Genomic DNA, 20092 nt, shown 5'->3' with positions numbered 1-20092 from the left:
GTATTTGTTTGTCTATTTCTCACCCAGTTCCGACTGTGAAGACAGTTGTGCCCCATCACCTCTGTGAAAGAGTCCTCTGGTGGGCACGTGACTCTAAATTCGCCGGTCACCCAGGGCAAGCGCGAACCCTAGCGTTGCTCCAGCGGTTCTTCTGGTGGCCCACTATGGTCTCTGACACTAAAGCATATGTCGATTCCTGCAATACTTGCACTCAACAGAAAACCCCCGGTTGGTTGACCATGGGGTTTGCTCCAGCCACTTCCAGCTTCCCGAAGAACCGTGGACACATCTCTCCACAGATTTCATTGTGGACTTACTGCCATCCAGGGGTCACATGGTTATATGGGTTACCATAGATAGATTTCTAAAATGGCCCATTTTGTTCCATTACCGGGCCCTACCATTCTGCTTCCCGAATTGGCAACGCCTGTTCTTTCTCCATATATTTCAGCTACACGGCTTGGCCCAAGGACATTGTCCTCCGACAGGGGTCCACAATTTGTTCCCTGATACTGGCACGCCCCTCTGCAATACATTTGGCATCAACATCAATTTAACAGCATACCATCCGCAGGCCAATGGACAAGCTGAACGAATGAATCACTCCTTAAAATCTTTCCTCCACGCCTACATAAATGACTGTCAAGACAACTGGTCTGAACTCCTTCCTTGGGTGGGAGTTCTCCCACAACTCCCATAATGCCGCTGCCACAGGTACATCGCCCTTTTCTATCGTTTATGGGAAGCAACCAAGACCACCACTAGCCATACCGTTATCGGTGCCCTCTCCTGCTGCACAAGCTACTGCTGATGCCCTCACGGCACTTTGGAATCAGACTAACCTTTGCTTACGCCAAGCCGCATCATGGGCAAGAAGTCTGCGGACAACCGACGCTCTGCTACTGAGTCCTTCCTGGCCAGAAAGTATGGTTAAGCACTCAGTATATTTGGCTTAAAATACCTTCCCAAAGGTTTGCACCAAGGGTACATTGGACCTTTTCCAATCATTCGTGTTGGACCAGTTCCATACCAACTTCAGTTGCCACCCACATTAGGAATCCATAATAAGTTTCACGTATCGCTTCTGAAGCTAGTGGGCCTTCACAAAAAGCTCCCGAACCATCTCCGCTGGTTGCAGAGACCGACACTACCTACAAGTTCATGAAGTCCTTGATGTTCATCATAGGGGCCACCGGTGGGAATACCTCCTTTCCTGGGAGGGTTATGGCCCCGAAGAGCATTAATGGGAACCAGCTCGTAACATCCTGGATAAAAACCCTCCTCCTTCAATTTCATCGTGCCCATCCAGGCAAACCCAGACCTGTAAGGGGGGTTACTGTTATGTGTGCTGGCTGCAGCAGACCCGCAGCCCGGCCCCCCTCATCTCTCTCTAGTGAATCCAGTGCACTGGTCCTCAACCCTGGGTGGCGGTGGGCCACTGGCTCGTCCTCGGGCCGCCTCCTGTGCTCAGCTTCAGCTACAGATTCCTGTGCTCCGTGTTGGGCCTCTCCGCATGGCCTGAGGAGAGTCGCCGCTGTCCAGCGCCGCACCCCTCCCTAGGCGTACGAGCATCACTCATAAGAACATAAGAAAATGCCATTACTGGGTCAGACCAAGGGTCCCATCAAGCCCAGCATCCTGTTTCCAACAGTGGGCAATCCAGGCCATAAGAACCTGGCAAGTACCCAAAAAACTAAGTTCTTAGGAAGGGCCTGCGTCGGGAACTTGGCCGCCAGCCCTGGATGATGATGTTGCCGAAGAAACCGGTACTTAAGGCCGGGCTCGGCTTCCAATGATTGCCTTTGCAACAGGTCTCCACACTGGTCCTGTACTCGTTGCCTCCTGATGATTCTCTTGCGTTCCTGGTTCCTGATCCTCGCAAGTTTCTGTTTCTCCTTCATTCCTGATTCCTAACCTTTCAATCAGATTGCTTTCTCGACACGACCTCTGCATTGCCTGACTACGCTATTGACTTTCTCCAAGCCAGGATTCCTGCATTGCCTGACTATGCCATTGACTCTCTCCAAGCCCAGACCTCTGCATTGCCTGACTACTCCGTTCACTCTCTCAAGCCCGGACCTCTTCATTGCCTGACTACGCCATTGACTGTCTCCAAGCCCGGACCTCTCCAGTTGTTGACTCCGCTACCGACGCTCTCCTCGTCCGGACCCTCAGCCTTGTCTTGCCACCGCTTTTTGATTGCCAGCCGGCCCTGACTCCAGCTTGCTCTATGAGCCTCTTCAGTCTACGTCCTGGACTTGGCCTATTCAGGTTTCGGCGTGTTCTTGCTCGGGCGCCCTCTGTCTGAATTTGGTTCTATTGGCGCCCAGGTCTCTGCCTCGTCCAGTACAGACTTCTCCATTCCACTGTTGCTGCCTCTGGGCTGACCTCTCTGTCCTTCTTTCGACAACGACATATGAAGGCCCATCTAAGTCCAGCTGGTCAAGGTATCCAAAGGATCAACCCGCGGGGAACAAGGGCTGGTATTGGTGGCCAGCCGGCCTCTGGCCTTCAGCCCACTCCGCCTGCCGACGGTGGGAACCCATAAGATCCCTCCTATGGGACCCAAGTGTCCACATCCACCACAACACTCAAGGTGCAGTCTCACCATGGAGGAATATAGAGGCATTATGACATTTTCCGTTTTATTCGCCATTTCCTTCCTAATAATTCCTAACATTGTTTGCTTTTTTGACTGCCGCAGCACACTGAGCTGACTATTTCAATGTATTATCCACTATGATGACAATGTTAGGTTCCTAATATGGAACCTAACATTGTGTAACTACAGCATAGGTAATTTTTCCCTATATGCAACACTTTGCACTTGTCCACATTAAATTTCATCTGCCATTTGGCTGCCCAGTCTTCCAGTCTCACAAGGTCCTCCCCTTATTCAATAAACATTCACACTGTTAATGCGACTCCAACATTGCTCTATGCTTCAACGGCAAGAGGAAATGTGGAAAAGAGGATTTGCATTCAGGCAACAACCAACAAGGCTGCACAGTCTGGGTAAACAAATAAGCATGGGAGTAGCTTGCTTGTTGCGGCGGTTACTACCCCAAACAAATTAAGCCTGATACTTCACTTCAATGCATATCCAGCGTTGATTTCTGCTTCACGGCAGGGGGGAATGAAGATAAGAAGATTTACACTTTAGACAACAACCAACAAGGATTGAATTGCCACAGTCTGGGTAAACAAGCGAGGGAATAGCTTGCTTATTTGGCACTTACTACCCCTAATCAATTAAGCCTGGTACTTCACTTGAATGCTATCCAGAGCAGCTCACTATTTCAATGGCAGGGGGGAATGAAAGAAATAGGATTACATTCTGACAACCAACCAACACAGACTGAATTGCACAGTCTCGGTTAAACAAATAAATGTGGGAGTAGTGTGCTGTTGCGGCGAGTTACTAACCTGAACCAATTAAGCCATATGCTTCACTTTGAATGCATATCCAGCGTAGCTCACTGATTCAGTGGCAGGGGGGATGAAGAAAAGAAGATTTATATTCAGACAAACAACCAACAAGGACTGAATTGTACAGTCTGGGTAAACAAATAGTGTGGGAGTAGCTTGCTTATTGCGGTGGTTACTTCACTTTGAATGCATTGCCAGCACAGCTCCTGTTTCAACAGCACCCCTTGCTGGATATGCATTCAAGGTGAAGTATCAGGCTTGATTGGTTAGGGTAGTAACCGCCGCAATAAGCAAGCTACTTCCACATTTATTTGTTTAACCAAACTGTGCAATTCAGTCCATGTTGGTTGTTGTCTGAATGTAAATCCTATTTCTTCATTCCGCCGAATGCATATACCAGCATGGCTCTCTGCTTCAGCGACAGGAGGGGAATGAGGACAAGAGGATTTACATCCAGACAAACATCTAGCAAGGCACTGATCTGAGCAGTATGAGTATACAACATCGGGGGAAACTTCTTGTTACAAAGGTTACTACCCTCAAACATTACACCTTATACTTCACTTTGATGCAGCTCCAACGCTGCTCTCTGCATCAATGCAGGGGTGGAAGGAAATTGGAATCAAAATGTTGCCAATAAGCGGCCCTGAATTCAGCGGTCAGGGTAACAGAAAGGATGGGAAAATAAGTGTGAGAGCTTGCTGAGCAGGACTGGATGGGTCTGTTTGTCTTCTTCTGCCGTCATTTCTGTGAATGCTAAACGCTTCTAAAGAGTCTGAATCGTTTGCATGCGAGTGGTTAGGCATATCCAGCTTTCAATCAAGTTTTCTGTCAATGGCTTTGTACCATGGCGTCTGTGAGAGTGGAAATCATATGCTCTGTAAAGGCCACTCCGTTCTTCTTCCCCCAGCCATCCAAATTTTTTGTGCTCTGGGGTTTCGTTTTCTTGGCTGTTTTTCACACTGGTTTGGCAGCATTCCACCCTCCAATAACAGAACCAGTTGCCATGCACTGGGATCAAAGAAAGAAAGAAAGCAGCGGAGGTCCTTGAAAGTGTAAAATAAATGGCAATTGGGGGAGCGGGTACCCGGAGCTGGATGGACTAACATCTGCTACGCTTCACAACTGTTATAGCGAACCCCGCCAGAAGGGCGGAGTTAGCAATCTGATATCGACCAACTCTCCAGAGAGGAGGAGTTAGCACTCTGTAATAGCAAACTGCTGCAAGATGCTCCTGTAAAGAGAAGAGTTCGCTATCTATTCTGTTACGCTACTGAAATAGCAATCTATTCATTCTTCCGTTATGAGAGTAGCATCTGTTATTATTATAGGCTGCTTTGGCAAGTCCCAAGAAAGAGGAGTAGCTATCCGTAGATCTTGTTAGGAAGATAGCAATCTATCCCAATCTGTTATGGAGTTAATAATCAGTACAATGCTGTTCCTCTAAGGGAAGGAGTTAGATATTATATATAATACTTCCGTAAGCGGTGTTAGTGGTCGGCCATCCCACAGAGTGACAGTCATAAGAACATAAGAACTGCCATGCTGGGTCAGACCAAGGGTCCATCAAGCCCAGCATCCTGTTTCCAACAGAGGCCAAACCAGGCCACAAGAACCTGGCAATTACCCAAACACCTAGAAGATCCCAAGCTACTGATGCAATTAATAGCAGTGGCTATTCCTTAACTAAACTTGATTAATAGCAGTTAATGGACTTCTCTTCCAAGAACTTATCCAAACCTTTTTTGAACCCAGCTACACTAACTGCACTAACCACATCCTCTGGCAATGAATTCCAGAGCTTTATTGTGCGTGGAGTGAAAATAATTTTCTCCGATTAGTCTTAAATGTGCTACTTGGCTAACTTCATGGAATGCCCCCTAGTCCCTTCTATTATTCGAAAGTGTAAATAATCGAGTCAACATCTACTCGTTCAAGACCTCTTATGATCTTAAAGACCTCTATTAACTCTAGTAACTCTCTCCTCCTTGGCCTACCAGCTTGCACCACAAAACCACTTCAGATGGTCCTGAATGCCTCGGCAAGAATTCTCTCAAATGCCAAAAAAGAGACCATATCACCCCAATCCTGCATCATCTACACTGGCTCCGATAAAATACAGGATCCAATTCAAGTCCTTAATGATGATACATAAGGCCTTACATTAATATCGCTCCACTCAATTTAACATTTCAAATTCAGCTACACACATCAGTGAAACCAAACTAGAAGCGCATATCAGTACAGAATAACCAACAACAGGCGAAATCCTCCCTGAGGAAACGTGCTCTATCCACAGCGGGCCCTTCTCTCTGGAACTCGCTCCCTCCGGACCTTCGCCTTGAACCGTGCCACGCTACATTTAAAAAGAACTTAAGACTTGGTTGTTCGAACAAGCTTTCCCATAGAGTTAATGAGCAAGAAAAAAGGCATTCATATCCTCCGTATCTTCCCAGCTTATATCTCTCTGAAGAAATTACACGAAACTGTACTTAAGCACTATGCAACACTATATTTTATCCTGTTACCAGATTCTATCAAGTTCAATGTTATTTACTTACTTACTTATTTACCTGCCTTTTTAGTTATTAACTGGTTAACCATATTATATACTTTTTCTCAAATTAACTATTTTATGTTTATATGTTTATTTATGTTTTATTATGTTTTCTCAAATTAACTATGTTCAATGTAAACCGCTAAATGTTCAATGTAAACCACTAAATGTTCAATGTAAACCGCTAAATGAAGCGCTAGTTACGGTTCCTTAGCGATTTAGTTATGTTTCCCTTGTAAACCGGTTGTGATATGTATACTATACAGGAACCCCCGGTATATAAATTCTTTAAATAAATAAATAAATATTATATCCCCCCTCATCCGTCTCTTCTCCAAGCTGAAAGCCCCCTAAACCTCTGAGCCTTTCCTCATAGGGGAGCTGTTCCATCCTCTTTATCATGTTGGTTGCCACTTCTCTATATCTTCTCCATTGCAATTATAATCTTTTTCGAGATATGGTATTGATGCTGCTAGTAGAGCTAAGGAATGACCACTTAGAGGAAATGGTTGAATCCCTGGGCCGATGGCAGATGACAGCGCCCCCAGGAGGAGATCTGAGGAACCACGGCTAGGCTGGAATATAAAATAGACACACATAGTTCTTTATTAGGCTGGAATGCTGAACTACCAGTGGTGGCAGTAGTGAGTCGATGTGTCCGGCAGGGCTGAAGTCCTTCTGATACTGGAATTATAATCTCTGGGTTGCTTGAGCTGATATGGTACTGATATGGTACACTCACAATAGATGTCTGCAATGGTCTCTATGCCACAGAGAGTCTTCAGTACATACAGGTACACTAGTTCCTATAAACAGTCTGTAATAAGAACTCACAATAACTGTATATGAAATGGCTTCTAGAGTAGAAGAGAGTCTGTAAAGGATTCTAGGAACAGGGGCCCTCGTAGAGCGAGTACCGGTTCCTATCTGCAATCTTGCCAATATAACTCACGATCTCCTTTACCTGCGATAACGTCTTCGACCAGAAGGGAGTCTTCAGAACTTTAGGAATATAGGCCCTCGTGGAGCGAGAGTACCGATTCCTATCTGCAATAGAACTCACTGTGTTTCACGTCTGCGATCGTTTCCAGGCAATGAGGAGTCTTCTGAGTATTCAGGGACGTAGGCCCTCAAGGAGCGGAGTACCGGATCCCGTCTTGGCAATCTTGAAATCAAGAAGAGAGAGCGGAGCCCCGAGGAGCGGGTACTCCTGGTAGTTTGAAAAGACCGAGCAGTGGAGAAGGATTCCCCTAGCTGACTCTAACGTTGTTGCAAGTAGCGTGGACTGCCGAAGCAAGTCCAGTTGGAGTTCCTTGCTAACTCGTTTGAGGTTAGCAAACAGACTTTTTAAATTGAAAATGGATGACGTCACTAAGGCGGGACGCCCCCGAGGTTCGTGCCCTGGCTGGTACAAAGTCTGGAGCCGCGCGCCCTCTACGTCATCAGGAACATGGCGGAGCCGGAGCGTCAACCCAGCCCGGGGACACCGGGACCAAGAGGCAGGGAGAAGCGCGGCTGCATCTGTCCATCAGAGCCGAAGGGAGTCGCCACCAAGGTAGAGAGGGTGGAGCAAGGGTGAGAAGAGGCACGAACGCAACAACATCATCACGTGACCCCCTCTTATTTATTAAATATTCTGTTTCCCATTCATTAAAGCATTATAATTTGCTTTAAGCCACAAAGCTCTTTAAATGAAGTATCGTGCTCCCCACCCCTACTCTTTATGTCCCTCTTCTTTCTATTGTATAGAGGCTTCTAACTCATCAACTTTGAATTCTCTCAATTTCTTATAAGATGCCAGGGAAATCAAGTTTCCCCTCTTAAAGGAAAATTAGTTCTTACCTGATAATTTTCGTTCCTGTAGTACCACGTATCAGTCCAGACACCTGGGTTGTGACTCCGCACCAGGAGATGGAGACAGAGCAAAACCTGTCGGGCTCCCTACATATAGTAAGGTGCCACCCACAGCCCCTCAGTCGAACGTAATGTCAAAGCAACTAAAGTGCCCGACTAAAACATCTTTAACATAGGCCCAATTCACAAAAAACACCCCCGGCTGGAACCAACCTGCCAGAACCAGAAGCGAACGGCCTTATTCCGAACTTGAATAACGCATTATTCCCAACTTGAATAAAAGAGGACTTAAATCCAACCGAGCGGACTCTCCCTCACTTCAGCGCAAAAAACAGAACATACGGGCGGGAGCCTGGACTGATCCGTGGTACTACAGGAACGAAAATTATCAGGTAAGAACTAATTTTCCTTTCCCTGTACGTACCCGGATCAGTCCAGACACCTGGGATGTACCAGAGCTAATTACCGAGGGTGGGGAAGCAGAGAGTCCCGCTCGGAGAACACTCGCTCCAAACCCCTGAGCCTCAGCTGCATGGACATCAAGCCGGGTAATGTCTAGTAAAGTATGCAACGACTTCCACGTTGCTGCCCTACATATCCCTGTGGGGAAACCTGAGAGACCTCAGCCCAAGAGTGGCTTGAGCACGAGTCGAATTGAGCCCGGAGACCCCTAGGCGCCGATTTTGCCCTGCAGAAGAATACACCGAATCCGATCGCCTCCTTGAGCCAACGTGCAATCGTGGAATGAGAAGCAGCAGACCCCCTCCTTGAACCAGAACAAAGAACAAACAGGTGGTCTGAAACCTCGGAAAGGATTCATAACTTCCAGGTAACGGAAGCAGAATCCTACGGACATCGAGTTTTCTTAAATCTTTCGACCCCTTGTCCATCTGATCCACGGCCGAAAAGGCGGGACGGAGGAGCTCCACAGACTGATTCAAGTGTGAAAGATGACACCACTTTCAGCAGAAAAGACCGGAACCGTTCTCAAGGAAACCCCGGAATCCGAGATTCGCAAAAAACTGTTCTCTACAAAGACAGGCCTGTAATTCCGAAACTCGTCTAGCGGACGTAATCGCGACCAAAAACACCGTCTTCAAAGTAGATCCTTCCGTGTCGCTCGTTTTCAGAGGTTTCAAACGGCACTGCGCAAAGAGCTGACAGGACGCCATGTTCAAAATTCCAGGATGGACAAGGATGGCGCACTGGCGGGCGCAAATGTTTAGCCCCTCGAAGAAAACGCGGCCAACATCCGGATGGCGGCCAAGGACACTCCTTGGACCTTACCTCTGAGACAACCAAGGGCAGCTATCTGGACTCTTAGGGTACTCCAGGACAGCCCTTTCGAGAGACCATCCTGGAGAAAAGCGAGGACCTCAGGCACGGCTGACCGGATAGGGTTCACTTCATGAGAACTGCACCAGTCCTCAAATACCGTCCAACCCGAACATAGGCTAAGGACGTCGACTGCTTTCTAGCTCTCAACAAAGTAGCTACCACCCCGCATCCGAGTACCTTTTAGCCCTCAAGCGTGCCCTCTCAAAAGCCAAGCCGCGAGACAAAAGTGATCCGCATCCTCCAAACAGACGGGTACCTTGACGAAAGAAGGAGCGCGTCCCCGCGAAACCGAAGAGGAGGTTCCGTTGCAAGCTGTAGAAGATCCGCGAACCACGGTCGCCTTGGCCACTCCGGCGCAACCAAGATCACCTCCGACGGATGTAACTCTATTCGCCGCAGCACCTTGCCTATCAGGAGCCACGGAGGGAATACATACAGCCAAGAAAGCACCAACGCATCGACGCCTTCTGACCCCCCGCCGACTGAAGAACCGCGGAGCCTTTGTGTTTTGAGCGGTGGCCATCAGATCCATGCGTGGCTGTCCCCACCTGACACAGATGAGGTGATAAGCTACGTCCGGCAGTTACCATTCTCCTGGGTCCAGACGATGTCGGCTGAGGAAGTCCGCTTGGATGTTGTCTACTCCGGCGATGTGGGACGCCGCGATGCCGCTGAGATGTCGCTCCGCCCAGCACATCAACCGGCTCGCCTCCTCCGCCACCTGCTGGCTCCTTGTTCCGCCTTGGCGATTGATATAGGCCACCGTGGTCGCATTGTCCGACAGTACCTGCACCGCCCGTCCCCGTATCAACGGGAGAAAGGCTCGCAACGCCAACGCTACGGCCCTGGTCTCTAACCGATTGATGGACCACAGCGACTGCTGGATCGACCACTGCCCCTGCACCAAGCGTCCCGACAGACCGCTCCCCCAGCCAGAGAGACTGGCGTCCGTCGCAACAACCGTCCAGCTGGGCATAAGCAGTGAGACTCCGCATGTCAGATGGTCGGGGAGGAGCCACCACTGCAGGCTGGACCTGGCACGGCCTGTGAGGGGGAAGAGGACGAATGATGAACTCCTCCGAGGCTGCCGGCTTCCAGCGGGAAAGTAATGCTGATTTGCAACGGTCGCAAGATGAGCAAAAGCCCAGGGAAACCAAGGCGAGCGTTGATGCCATAGAGCCCAAGACCATCAGGTAATCGCAGACTAGCGGGCACCTCATGATCAACAGACGTCTCACTGACTCTGCAGCTTGACCACTCTCCTGGGACAGCGATACCCTGGCTCTCTCCGTGTCGAACAGGGCCCCAGGTATTCCAACCTCTGAGTAGGCTCCAGCCGACTCTTGGCTAGATTGACCACCCAGCCGAGAGACCGCAAGAGTTGCAACACCCTGGAAACCGCCTGCCGGCACGCGACCTCAGATTTGGCCCAAATGAGCCAATCGTCCAGGTAAGGGTGTACCAGGAGACCTTCCCTCCGGAGCTGGGCAGCCACCACCACCATAACCTTGGTGAAGGGGTGTGGAGCCGTGGCGAGCCCGAAGGGAAGAGCCCTGAACTGATAGTGTCCTGCCCAGGATGCAAAACCTTAAGTATTTGTGATAGGCTGGCTGAATCCCGATGTGCAGGTACGCCTCCATAAGGTCCAGAGACGCTAGGAACTCGCCCGGACCGAACCGAGGCCACACCGAGTGAATCGTCTCCATTTTGAAGCGCGGGACGCGAAGACACCTGTTTGACCCCTTTCAAGTCTAGAATTGGTCGGAACGTGCTCCTTTGTCTTTGGGACCCACGAAGTAAATGGAGTACCTCCCCGTGCCAATCTGTCTTGGGGGGACGGGAAGTAATGGCGCCCAGATCTTCCAAGCGCCGGAGGGTTGCCCTTACCGCTGCGCGCTTGACTAACCCCTTGCATGGTGACACGAGAAACTTGTCCGCCGGCAGACGTGCAAAATCTAATGCGTAACCGCGACTTATTTACGCTGAGGACCCACTGGGTCTGAAGTTATCTTGGTCCATTCCTCGACAAACAACGCTAGCCTTGCTCCCACATTTGGCACGAGTTCCTGAGGCTGCAGCGAGGAATGAACCCTTCTCGTTTCATTGGGCCGACTTGGACCCTGATCCTGACGAGGACCACCCTGTTCTGTTGAACCTTCTTCCCCCGAAAGGACTGGGACCCACGAGGAGGACCTGGACCGGTAGGAAGGCCCTGCCCCGGACAATCTCTGCGGCCGCTGACGCCGGTTTCTCCCCGAAAACGGTTTCTAGATGAGAAAGAGGTTTCTAGGCCTAGGCCTGTCATCTGGCAACTTAAAAGCCTTGTTCTCCCCGAGGAACTGCATCAGATTCATCCAGCTGCTTTCCAAATAATAACTTCCCCTTAAAAGGCAAGGAGCCCAGGTGAGCCTTAGACGTACCGTCCGCAGCCCCAATTTCGAAGCCAGAGGAGGCGGCGAGCAGAGACCGCCAATACCATGGCCCTGGCCGATGTCCTCAGCAAATCATGCATAGCATCCGCGCTGTAAGCGATCACCGCTTCCAGGTGATCAGCCTGCGATGCCTCCCCATCGGAGAGACCTGCATTCGCTTGGAGATTTTGGGCCCAGCGGAGCCCGCCCGCAGCGCAAAATTACTACAAATGGCCGCCCTGACTCCCAGGGCGGACACCTCGAAGACCTTTTGAGTTGCACCTCCAGCTCTCCTATCTTGAATATCTCCTGAGCGCCTGTGGCGCCTGTGACTGGAATGGTGGACCTCTTTGTCACTGCCGACACCGCAGCGTCCACTGCGGGAGGCGCAAGCAGTTCTAAGACATCCTCTGGCAGGGAGGATACAGCTTGTCCATGGCCTTGCTCACCTTCAGACCCAATTCCGGGGTATCCCATTCTCAAAATAGGATATTGGAGGCAGAAAAGTGAAACGGAAAAGCCACCGGCGGACCGGCAAGGCCTAGCAACACCGGATCCATATTGGCCCCTTGGCGGGGATTCCACCGGTGGGGCCTCCACTCCGAGCTCTTCGAGGATGGCCGGGATGAGGGGAGACAGCTCCTCCCTCCGGAACAGGCGCACGACTTTGGGATCATCCCATCCGTCGCCTGCGCTCCTTTGCCGGCCCCCGGCTGGGCTGGACCCTCTTCATCGGGCTCCTGGGGCCCCTGAGGCCGGCTCCTCCTCCTCCGAGGAGGTAGACTCCGTGTCCGAGGCCTGCGGGACTTCCCGCGTCGGCCTCTTCTCCCTCGGAGGGCCCGGCAGGTCCCGATTCCGGGCCGTCCTCTTCTGGGGCTGAGAGTGTCCCTCCCTGCCCCCCGAAGCCTTCCCAGGCTTCTGTTTGGACCTCTTATATTTCACTAGCTTCCGGAGCAACAAAGCAAAATCCGTGGAGAACGAATCTTCTGAGTCCGAGGAACACTCATCCAAACTGTGATTTCCTGAGCCAAGCCCCCCTGGGGCCCGCTGTTGCAGCGAAAGTGGAGGAGGCTGGCCGCCATTATCGATCGCCTTTCCTCGTGGCCTCCCTGACAGACTGCAAAATGGCCGCTGTTCCTGCGCTGAGCAGGAACGGCTCAGAAACCCATGGCCTCCGACTGCACGGTGCGCGGCGGCGAACGGGGACGCCCGAGATTGGCCCCCCCCCCCCCCCGACCAACCTCCGACAATCCCTCGCCCCCCGATACACAATTTGCGCACACCCCTTCACGGGAGACCCGCACGTGCGGCAAGCCGCCCCTTTCGGCATCCCGGGCCGTAGCGCCAAAACCTCGCAGAAGCAAGAGACAACTTTTAAAACAAAGTCGTCCCCCCCCCCCCCCCCGCGAAGCGCCCCGACCGAGTGAGAGAGAGACGGCGCGGCTAAAACAAAAGTCCCGAAACTTTTTTTTTTTTATACTTATGCCGCTGGCCCAGGTCCTGAAATCTTCCGCTCCAGCGGGGGTGAGTGAACCGGGCTCCCCGGTGTCACCCCCGACGCTGCTGCCAGGCACGGCCGGGTCCTCGTCCCTCAGCAGCGGACCTCAACCAGGAGGGATGGTCCCCCTCAGGACCTCCCAACCCCCCTGGGAGGCTCCACCGACGGGAGACTTCCTTTTCTTTTTTTGAATAGAAAGATTAATTCTTATCCTATATTTATTTATTTATTTAATTATTTTAAACTATCCCTGACTAACTACCAAACTACCCCAGGGATCCCAGAGACTGTGGGTGGACCTGCCCCATCTGCTGGAGACAGAGAAAGACTTGAGGGGCTGTGGGTGGCATCTTACTATATGTAGGGAGCACCGACAGGTTTTTTGCTCTGTCTCCATCTGCTCGTGCGGAGTCACAACCCAGGTGTCTGGACTGATCCGGGTATGTACAGGGGAATCAGTTTTCCTGCATCCCATAGCATCTAACATCAACTCCTGGTGTATCAGTATGGAACATAAATCCTCTCATTTATCTACAGAGTCAGGATCCTCAAGGAAGGAATGAGTCAGACTCCATCTCACCTTCCATAACATTCCTGATCCCACTGCTTAGAAAGAATAACTAGCCGCATAATCTGATGCACCATTGGACACTTTACGCTTGGGATGTTCTGTTTAATTGTTTAGGCACTCACTGAACCATCTAAGATATTCCTTTCAGAAGATATTTGAACTAATAGATTTGGAGGGGAAAGGTACATTGCTTATAGGAGGTGATTATAATACAGTTTTGGGATGAATGCTATGATAGATGAGGTACCTTTGTACAGGGAAGAGGACAGAAGGGGGTTAAACCCTTGAAACAGCATGAATTGTGTGGATATTGGCCCAGAGTGAGCCTGCGTGGAAAGATTTTACATTCTTGCTGCTCCACATCGATCTTACTCTACAATAAATATGTAATGGGTAGGAAAGGCTGTTGTGGAGAGTTCTTGGTTGATATAGTGTCTTTCTGCTCGCCAGCTGCTTGTGCTGTAATGTACCACGTGCATGAGTATACTGGGAACTCTCCAGCTATGAACTGGAGCTGTTGGCCTTAGAACTGAAATTCCTGGTCTCTGGCAGTGCTCTAGAATTAAGTTCATGGGGCCTAGGCATGCTCTGTAGATGGTGCACTTAGGCCCACATAGGGATGGTGGCCCCTGATGGAGAATGAGTGATGCTGAGAGGGAACTCTGGAGGAGGAGCACCTGTAGCCTTTGCATCAGAAGATGGAGGAATAAAAATGTGGAATAGGTAACAAGAAAAGTAGAGACTGTACAACAAATGTTTTACATATGTCTTTAATTCTTCCTTTATTGAGCAGGGAAGGGACTGCTTCTCTAAATCCAGGATACTAGCATCTGTCCTTCACAGGAATAATCCACACTCACGATTTTACTACCACTCAGGGCTAATCTTTCCCATAACTGTTCCTCTGCCCCTGAACACCCAACACCACTGTCTTTTGACCTAAGTTTTACAACTGCTCTCCCCTGCAATTCCAGTTCTACTTTGGGTCCGGGTTCTTCCCTGACCCCTCTGTCACACCATGGGTCCAGCCTATGCTTTTCCCCTGATGATTTCTCCACTGAGATCTCACTCCATGGGTGCAGGTCCTTCTTCTGACTGCTATTCCATCCCTGGACCCAATCGCACCACGCTGGAGGCTCAAACACTTTTCCCGGAATACTCTTCCCACCCCCACCCCCCCCCCCCCCATCCCAACACAGCTCTGGGCTCAGGCTCTTCTCTTTACTGCTCCCCCCCCCCTTGGAGATCCAAATGCCACTCTATGGACCCAGGCTCTTCCCCTGACCATTCCTCCTAGCCATAGGTGCAGGGTCAGTGCTTCCATTAGGCAAACTAAGCAGTTGCCTAGAGCACCAAAATTATGGGGGTGGCAAAAGCCTGCCAATGTGAGGCCCAGAGAAGTGCTGTGCCAGAGCCAATACCACCAAAGAAGGGAGAGCACTTTGCTGAAGCTGCCACCATTAGGTTTTAGTTTATTATATTTGATCAATCACTTTTCTTGAGGGAGGGGGTGCATGACCAAATTGTTGCCTAGGACACCAAATATTTTTGCACTAGCCCTCACACTCACCTATCCCAGCATCACTCTGCACGTAGGTTCTTCTTCCCTTGTGCTCCCAGTGCCATTCTGTGGGTTCATCTTCACATAACCACCCCTCTTCTCCCCAGCCCCAGCATCACTCTTCACCTAGCTCTTCCTATTAGTGCTCCCCCCTGCCGGTGATCCAGTGTCACTGAGTCTGGGCTGTTCACGCATCCCAAACCCAGCATCACCCTGTACTCAGTTCCTTTGGAGCCAACTTTTCATAACAAATGGGAGTGCTAATCTTAACACAAACCACGCCAGGTACACATTTATCGTAATGGTAGGGGCGAAGAGCTTGAAACCCACAGAGTAGCACTGAAGGGGGGGGGGGTGAAGCCAGCTCTGTGGGTGCTTGAGCACCCGGTGGTTGCCACCCCTGTGGGTCCAGCCTCTTGCTCACCTATCATTACTCCTAATCCCAGCTTCACCTTGTACCAAACATCTCTTTATTGCTCCACCTCCGGGATCCTGTGTTACTCTGCGGGTCCAGACTTTCTCTTCATCGCTCTCTCTTCTCCAATGCCTGTAGCTTGCTGCGGCTCTTCCTGCGCTCTCCTCCCTTCGGCTTTGTTTGTGTGTTCTCTGCTGTTCCGAGGCATGCTTCTCCCCATCTCGGGAGCCGGAGGCGCATGCGTAGAGCGGAGGGTGGGCGTGCCGTGGCGCTCGGGTTCCGTCAGCCGCGCAGCTCCGGAGAGCCGTCACTCCTGAGGAGAAAATCAGGAGCCCGCTCTCGGTGCCGGTGCCTCCCGTGCAGGGCTGCGGGACGCAAGAGCCGCGGTGGAGCCTCTGCTTGGTGTTCGCGTTTCCGCAGACCTGAGCGTCCCGCCGGGCCGAGCTGCGATGCCCTCGGACTTCATCTCTCTCCTCAGCGCTGACCTCGACTGGAATCTCCTAAATCTCTCTACTCCCGAGGTGAGCGAGGGCCCGAACCGCACCCCTGATCGTACTGCGGCTTCCCGGAGAGCGCCTCCCCCAGGCCAGCTAATACCGCCGCATCCAGGCCTGCCTGCGCCCCTCCCCCCTCCATCTGTGCGTGCCGCTTTCCATAGAGAAGACTACATCTCCCAGCGTGCTGTGTTCGAAAACCAGGCCTGGATCGGGGGAGGTGGCCAGCTCTAACCCTTCTGCTAGAGCAGATAAGACTTTTACGGCTATTCCTTCAGAGATCCCTCATATCTATCCCAAACTTTCTTGAATTCAGATACTATTTTGATTTTCACCACCTTCCACGGTGGTGAAAACCATGCATCAACCCCCTCTGTTAAAAAAAAAAAAGTTTGCTAAGATTACTCCCGAGTTTACCCACTTTCACCCTTATCCCATCACCCCTCATTGTAGAGCCTCTTTTCCATTAAAAAAGGCTCACCTGTTGTGCCTGGAAACCTTTGAGGTATTTGAATGCCTCTATCATATCTCCCCTTTCATCTAGGGTATACATAGTTAGACCTATAAGTCTCTCCCTATTTGCTTTAGAACGAAGACCACAGATATTTTCAGTTGCCATCCTCTGGGCTGATTCCATCCTGTTTATACCCTTTTGGAGGTGAGGACTCCAGAATTGTACACACTGAGGTCTCAGTAGAGTCTTATACAGAGGCAATATCGCCTCCCATGTTCTGCTGACCATTTTTCTCCTTATCAGTGACCAGTAGCTAAACAAATTATAAAGACTGAGAACATATCTAAAAAAAATCAGATTTATGCAAGGGGATGACCCAAGCACATTTTTTGTAAGAATGTTTTTAAAGAAAAAATGCCCCTCCCGTTTAAAAACATTAAGAACATAAGAAAATGCCATACTGGGTCAGACCAAGGGTCCATCAAGCCCAGCATCCTGTTTCCAACAGTGGCCAATCCAGGCCATAAGAACCTGGCAAGTACCCAAAAACTAAGTCTATTCCATGTTACCATTGCTAATGGCAGTGGCTATTCTCTATATAAGGGAACATTCTCTGCTGAATTATATTGTATTTCTAATCATTTATCCCTTGTAAACCGTGAAAAGGACTTTGAAATAATTTCACAAAATTTTAAATTCCAAAAATACTGTATAGTGTCCATACTCCTGAGATCCCAAGTGTGTCCTGACAGTGATTTTTTTTCATCAGCAGAGTGCGTGTTGCCTGCATTTCCCACCCTACATCTTTACCAAAGCATTCTCAACAGCAGATCTTTTAAATCTCAAAAGGATTTTGACTCCTGGGCTCTGGACAAGCTGTTGATTGTGCTGTCTGATGCACTTGATAATTTTTCTCCCTTTGTTAATCTAGTAGATATTCTTGAATTGGGGATGCTCCATTTTTTTTTTTTAAGTATAAATCGCAGAACAAGGTAGGCAGTTGAGTGTTAAACCATTATGTGATTGATTACAGTGCATGGTTTTAATGCTCAGCTTAAAATATTTTTTAATTTGTGATACATCAGGGGTTAAAAAAAAAGTTGCATAAACTTTAAAATGTGCATTTGGCATAATCTGAAAGCACATTTTAACTTGGGAAGATGGGGAAGAAATACCTGACAGGCTATTATCTGAGTAAGTGGTGGCAGCCATTGCCACCACTTATCCGGATAAATGCTGATTTATCTGGCTATATGGCAGTGGGAAAGCAACTGCCAGATAGCTGGATACGTCATTCTTACCTGGTGCGGGTCACCGCTATTTAGCCAGATAAAGCTGCTTTCCATTATCGGGTTGCTGGATAAGTCATTACTTACCCAGTTAAATGACGGTGGCTGCTGGCACTTACCCAGAGTTTCCTGACTTTTGCCCCCTTTTTTTCCCAGGATTTTAATTTACAGTGCTAAAAAAGGTGAGCTGGCCGAATGCAATCTGTGCATTGGGGTGCACTGCTCAGTGCTCTCATTTGCATGGTATTTCTTTGCAAGGGTGATGATCAGTACTCCCATTTAGGAGTGCACATTTTCTGTACGCAAAACTCCTTGCTGCATCACTAATAATTTTTTTGCACAGAAAATGTGCATTTGGCTGAAAGGTGCACCTTTCTGCATTGGCCTATTAATGTGTTACATATATTTTTTTTCAAGCATTGTTTATTAGGAATACTGCAACAAATATTAAGTTAACTACATGTATATTTATATATGAACAGTAAGGCAGTGTTCCTATACATTTTTTTCCCTTTAAGACCCATCCTCTCCTCACCCCATCCCTCCCCCCTGGGAGCTGGAAGAAAGGTATGACCAAAAAGAAAAGAAAAAGAGAATAGTGTCTGTTGTATAGGGATTACAAACCGTCCGATTTTCCCAACTCACGCTAAGGTGTCCAGAGGAAAAAACGACTGAACATTGGCTGATAGTGTTCGATGAAATGCACCCCCAAATGTCCTTAAAGAACAACGTCGTCTTTCGTGAGAAGTGGGAGTACTGCAAAATAGTTGAAATAGTTCTAACATTAGTGATTTCCATGTCTCTTCAGATTGGGGGTGAAGGTTTAGTCCAATGGAATAAAATGCACTTTTTTGCGATTAAACAGGCTTTGGAAATATTATATTATCAACATTTAAAGAGTCCTCTCCACTGTCATTGTGTAAAATACAAAAAGAACGAGACCACTGAACCAATATAGTCGGAAACTTGTTTGCTTACACAATCCCAGAATTTTTGAACAGTTCGCAAGACCACAGACAGTGAATAAGTGTAGCATGAGAGCAGCCACATTTTAGAAATATACTAGAAGCGATTAGGTGAGCTTTGTGGGCGCGGACGGGGGAAAATATTGTTCTATGAAAAATCCTAATTTGCAATTCCCTGAGGTTGACATTAACAGTTAGTTTATTAATAAAAAGATAAGTCAGGAAGCATGATATCATCCAGCTCTCTGGAAAATCTGGTTGCTACTTCCCAAGGAGAGCAGAAAAAATAGTGCGAGATTTCGAAGTTTGATAAAAAGTATATAAGTTTGATAGAGAGCCTTGTTTTAGCTACGAATAGCCGTAATAAAAAGTCATAAGCTGACTTCGTCATTAACCCCAAATTGTTTCTCATATGATGAGCAAAAAAAGCTTTCAATTGGCCATAAAATAAAAACTGTGTGGGCTTAATACCTATTTTTCCCATTGATAGCAGGGCTGAATTAGCCATGCTGTCATGGAAACTGTCATTCAGGGCCCGGGAGGTGGAGCTTCCCAAGCAGAGGTTAGAGCTTTGCTTTCTGCAGCTGCGCGCAGGAAAAACAGAATCTCCTCAGCCTGTTTTTTCCCATGCGCGGAGCTTCATTTTCCTCAGCTTCTTTTTGATTTGATGAGAAAATGTCTAAAAAACAGATGAGACCATCAGGGTTTCAAACCCTGCCATTGCGGAAAAATCATGTCTATCACTGATGGACCTGATAGGTGTTACCGCTGCCTGGGATCCGACCACAATCAAGGAGAATGTGAGCATTGTGGCTGCATGTCGCCGAGGGCCCAGAGACATTGCGCCCAAAAATCGAAGGCTTCAAGAGTGGCATTGGAAGTTCGTATGCCCTCCATCTGAAGTGCACTCTTCACCGGGCCCCTCCAGACAGGCCTGGATCCCAAAATCTCCAGGCCTGGAGACGATGTGGGATCCACAGGTAAACGGAAGAGCCCTCACATGTCTAAGCAGGCCCAGAGGGGAATCATCAATAACGGGGCGGGAATTGTACCCGAAACATACGACGCACAGTGGCGACCATAAAGCTGATTCGCTGATGTCTATGCATCCGAAGAAGATGATACACCCGACGCCGAAGTCTACGCACTCAATACCGAAACCGGCGCTCTCAACACAGAAGAGGGTGCATTCGGCGCACAGCACGGCGCACTCGACGCATTCAACCTCAGAGAGGTCAACGCCAGCGCATTCTCGA

General features: G+C 49.3%; 1 protein-coding gene across 4 annotated transcripts in view; it reads left to right on the top strand.

The window, feature by feature from the left end:
- Positions 1 to 20092, top strand: part of NFAT5 (nuclear factor of activated T cells 5) — an 852247-nt gene that overhangs the window by 122287 nt on the left and 709868 nt on the right. The window contains exon 1 of one of the 4 annotated variants that reach the window (XM_029608299.1): positions 15876 to 16155. The exons of the other annotated variants lie outside the window; for them this stretch is intronic. The gene's annotated coding sequence lies outside the window, so the exon portion shown is untranslated. Of the gene's footprint in view, positions 1 to 15875; positions 16156 to 20092 lie in introns of those variants that run through there. 4 annotated transcript variants of the gene reach the window in all.

This window comes from Rhinatrema bivittatum, chromosome 7, assembly GCF_901001135.1.
Source record: "Rhinatrema bivittatum chromosome 7, aRhiBiv1.1, whole genome shotgun sequence".
In the NCBI taxonomy this organism is placed as follows: domain Eukaryota; kingdom Metazoa; phylum Chordata; class Amphibia; order Gymnophiona; family Rhinatrematidae; genus Rhinatrema; species Rhinatrema bivittatum.
Note: the sequence above shows the minus strand (reverse complement) of the source record. Positions and strands in the feature narration are given on the sequence as shown.